Source organism: Octopus sinensis, unplaced genomic scaffold (assembly GCF_006345805.1).
Source record: "Octopus sinensis unplaced genomic scaffold, ASM634580v1 Contig12651, whole genome shotgun sequence".
Lineage (NCBI taxonomy): Eukaryota > Metazoa > Mollusca > Cephalopoda > Octopoda > Octopodidae > Octopus > Octopus sinensis.
This window is the reverse complement of record NW_021832688.1, coordinates 22,665-27,965: the sequence shown is the minus strand read 5'-3', so window position 1 is coordinate 27,965 and position 5,301 is coordinate 22,665.

The following is a 5,301-nucleotide window of genomic DNA, read 5'->3' as shown; positions in this document are numbered from 1 at the left end:
TAAAACGGAAAGAACTCCTATTCCATCCCTTTCTTTTTTGTTTTAGATACTACATATCCGTGTGTTGGTATATTCACGTATATCTGTAGGTATATCTAAAACATGTGTCTCTGTTGGTGTGCGCATGGTAGTGTCTCCTTTCACAGGCGTAAAACAGATACACCTATTACAGAAATTGCAACATGAAAGGTATTATATGACGTTTAGGAGATATTTTCAGCTATCCCCCTAGTGAACAGGTTATAGACTTTTGTCGCTATTTACTCTTTTACTCTCATTTACTTGTTTCAGTCATTTAACTGTGGCCATGCTGGAACAACACCTTCAGTGGAGCATATCGACCCAGGACTTATTCTTTGTAGGCCTAGTACTTATTCTATCAGTCTTTTTCAATGAACCTGTAAGTTACGGGGACGTAAACAGACTAGTATCAGTTGTGTAGGGTTAGATGTATCTGTTTCCATTTCTGTGTGTGCGACTACGTGCTTTTATATACATGTATGTGTGTGTGTATATATATACATATATATATATACATATATATATATATACGACGCTATATACGACATATAAATACACACACACACATACATACATGTATATATATTTTCATATATATGACAAGCTTTTCTGTTTCTGTGTACTAAATCCAGTCACAAAGCTTTGGTCTGTCCGAGGCTATAGTAGAACACTTGCCATTGGTGCCACGTAGTGGGACTGAACCAGAAACCATGTCTTTGGTAAGCAATATACTTACTACAAAGCACTCCTGCGACTATATATTTACATATGCATGCAGTCTTCATTCAATATCCGTCAACAAACCCACTCACAAGGCTTTGGTCGGCACAAGGCTATAATAGAAAACAGTTGCACAATGTGCCACGCAGTGGGACTGAACCCGGAACCATGTGGTTAGTAACCAAGCTACTTCCCACAAAGAAAATCATGTTTGTTAAACTGACAAGTTCAACATGAGCTCTGATTGGTTGTATGCAAATGAGTTCGTTGATGGGGTCCGGAAGTCTCGTGGGTGAAACAGACTTTCGCGGTTGGGTCACATTAGCCGATGCGACAACATTGGGTATGTGTGGACTGTGTTCACACACGCACAAATACCCACACTTCCGCACACATCCACATAGATACATGCAAAGCTATTTCATGTTTTAAATATGTTGACCTTAAAACCGTGACACTCTGAAGAAATTTTATGAGTGTCTGGGTCAGCCAATATGTGTGCTTTCATCTCTGTGTCTGTTTGCGCGCGGGATTGTCTGTGAGAGTGTTTGCTCACCAGCTGCAATGTGCTGGGTTCCATCCAACAGCGTGGCACCTTCGGCAAGTGTATTCAACTATACCCCCGGGCCGACCAAAGTATTCTGAGTAGGGTTGGTAGGGGGAAACTAAAAGAAGCCCGTCGTATATATGAATATCGGCGTAGGGATGGCTATGTGGTAAGTAGTGTGCTTACGAACCACATGGTTTCAGTTTCATTCCCACTGCCTCACATCTTGTCCAATTGTTTTCTACTGTAGCCCCGGGCCGACAAAATCCTTGTGATTGGATTTGGTGGAAGGAAACTGAAAGAATCCCGTCGTATATATGTTTATGTGTTTGTTCACCCTCGAATGGCACACGAGCATGCACGCATGAACCATCAGACATACAGATGCAAGTTTTCTCAATGGAAGGGAAAGAACTTTCGTTACATCCCTTACAGTTTCCGAGAGGTATTAGTAAAATTCCTTTCTTTAACTACTTTTAGTATTATATACTTGTAAGAAAGGAAACTCTCCATACATCCCATAGAGCCTATTATTATTCAAACACTATTTACGTTTCCTAACGTTAAATTGTATTAGTATCAATCAACGGATGTAACTCTTGTCAAGTAAGGGATGTAGCAGTAGTTACTTTCCTTGGTTTGAGATTCACTTTTACCTTTAAGTGCTGTAAGTTTAAATGCCAAAGGAAGATGTAACAATTAGTTAGGGTTAGATGTATCTGTTTCCATTTCTGTGTGTGCGACTACGTGCTTTTATATACATGTATGTGTGTGTGTGTGTATATATATGTGTGTTTCTGTGTTTGTCCTCAAACATCGCTACACAACTGATACTAGTCTGTTTACGTCCCCGTAACTTACAGGTTCAGCGAAAAAGACTGATAGAATAAGTACTAGGCCTACAAAGAATAAGTCCTGGGTCGATATGCTCCACTGAAGGTGTTGTTCCAGCATGGCCACAGTTAAATGACTGAAACAAGTAAATGAGAGTAAAAGAGTAAATAGCAACAAAAGTCTATAACCTGTTCACTAGGGGGATAGCTGAAAATATCTCCTAAACGTCATATAATACCTTTCATGTTGCAATTTCTGTAATAGGTGTGTCCGTTTTACACCTGTGAAAGGAGACACTACCATGCGCACACCAACAGAGACACATACACATCCAAGTAATCTGCTGGTACCTTTAGCAAATAAACATTGACTAGCTGATCATTTACATTTCACTATACGCCACAAATATATAAAGTAATAATGTTATCTAGTACTACTCTTCGGACATAATCAAGTTTTTTTTTTGTTTTAGATAGGATATATGCGTGTGTGGGTATATACACGTATATCTGTATGTGTATATATATACATATATATATATATATATACTGGAACACCGCCTTTAGTCTAGCACATCGTCTGCAGCACTTATTCTTTATAAGCCTATTATTTATTCTAACTTATTCTCTTTTGCCAAACCGCTAAAATACAGGGAGTAAACACACCTGTATCGGTTAAAACATCAACAACTACAGTCAATCGAAGATAATGACCAAACTGTCTACTCTTATCCACCAGTTCCAACACGGTTTAACAAAAAAAGAGACAAATTGCTTGACTAGATTTCACTGCAAAGCCAGTAACATCTATGAACTTCCCAAAATCTACAAAAGTTGAGCCATAAACAAAACCTGTAACAAGTTAACTTCTATAGTCATAAATATTCTACACCCGAGAGATCTCCGAATGAGGCCAATTATGGCCGATCCAGGTATGTAGATACGGTGGGCATTGGGTGCCTAACACTCGCAAATCTGAAGTCGCTAAAGGTGCAATAAATTGAACTTCGTTTCATTTAGAACTTAGGGATCTGCAAATGTGGGTATCTTGGAGATGCTTAAAGTGTTTGTTGTAGCTGTAATTGTCGCACACACACAAATGAATAAAAACACAGTCGATCACACACACGTACACACAGAAATAAAAACATTCACACAAACACAAACACTGAAATGAAAATGCCAACACACACTTTTACACACACACAAATAAAAACAGTCCCACGTACACAAACAAACACACACAAATAAAAACAGTCCCACGCACACAAACACAAAGAAATGAAAATACACAGCTACATATTCACACAAACACTGAAACGAAAACAGTTACATACCTACACATGCACAAACACACAAATAGAAATGAAAAATACAGTTACACATCCAAACACTCACACCCAAATATACGTGTTTCCAGAATGTCTCAGTTTTAAGGTCAACATATTAAAACATAAATAGGTACGAGATTGTGTCTTTGCATGTATCTATATTCGTGAGTGCGGACGTGTGTGGGTGTTTGTGCGTGTGTGAGCACAGTCCACCTATACCCAAGGTGGTTGCATTGTCTTATGGGAACTGGCTGTGAAAGTTCCGGACCCCATTAATGAACTCATTTGCATACAAACAATGAGGGCTCAACTTGATACAAAATGGCTGACGGTTAGTAAGGAGAGACACAAATAAGTGAGAAGAAAACAAAGGACCACTGATGCGGTCACAGGAGTGTGACGAAAGAACTTTGGCCGAAATAAGATTAAGATTAATGTAAAAAATAAATATCACTGAAGCAAAATAACACCAAATATATAGTGCGTGTGTTTTTATTGGCTAAACTGGCAATATGACCATTCCGAAATATAACAATATATATATATACATATTGTTATGGATTTTGGCTAAGTGCAGTTCTTGGTGACCCACTTTGAGTGTGGTACCGGCACGTCTGGAAGGAAATAGACAGTCCTTTGTTTACTGGGAGACTGATGGCTTTTGGATGGACCTTTCTGGCCTTGTGCGGTCGATTAGAGGTCGTTCTAAACACCCCTTGAAGAAGAGAGAAGAAAAGTAGTAAGAGAGATAGAGTATAAGGCTAAGGGACAGATGTGAGGAAGAATTAGCAGTGAGAGAGGATGAGGGGGCAGAGAAGGACAGGCAGAGAGTATGGTAGAGCTGTCATGAGAGGGTGATAGGCAGCAGGCGAGAGATAGGCAGTAAGGGCAGAGGGCAAATAGAGAGGGTATAAGCGGTAGTGGGGAAGAGAGAGACGAAGTGAGGTTTTGGCAGTTGGAGTCGGTCGTCGAAGAAGGACAGTCGGATCTTGGAAGTCAGGACAAGGAGGAGGTGGAATCTTGGGAGCAAGCGTTGGGATGCAGGAGTTTGGCAAGCTGGAGTACCAGTATTGAGGGAGAGGTGGAGTGCAAGATGGGACACTGGCGATTCAGTTAGGAATTAAGGTATGTGATTATGTATTGATACGTGTCACGATGTAAAGAGACAGTGAAAAGAAAAGGAGAGAAAGAAGAGAGAAAAAGAAGGACTCTGATGTAGACGATAATGAACTTTGAATTGTAACGTGAATTGTTGTGATGCGAACATTGTATAATGTATCGAAGTGTTCTGAATGGACTGTGACGTATCGTGAACATTATGTGATCTGAACTTGTTTGTCTATGAACGCTGTTATATTGTACATGCATGTTTAAATGCTTTGATCTGTTGCTGATATATATGACTTGTTGTGTCGTTACCGGACTGTTGTATTGAGTAGTCACGTGCATGTCCTCCTTTAAATGTTTGCCTTAAATGCTTTGATGTTGTAACCATTGATTGTCGTATAAACTAGTTGTTGAATATAAGCCAGTGTTGCCGTTTTGCCTTGCCTCTGTGCCTCTGTATCTTTCTGTGCTGCTGCGGTTGTTGTTGTTGTGTCTCTCCTCTCCTCTCCGACGAGTTTCCGTGGCGAGAACATTCGCTGATCAAGTCGGGCCTGTCTGAGGGATTCCGTACAGTTTTCGGAGGTCCCACCCGTCGTAACAATATATATATATACATACATATACGTTTGTATGCCTCTTTATCCATCGAACATTGCTTGACAAACGATGCTGCTGTTTTCACGCACCTGTAACTGAACGGTTCAGCAAAAGAGAATAGGTCCTGGGCTCTATTTGTTTGACT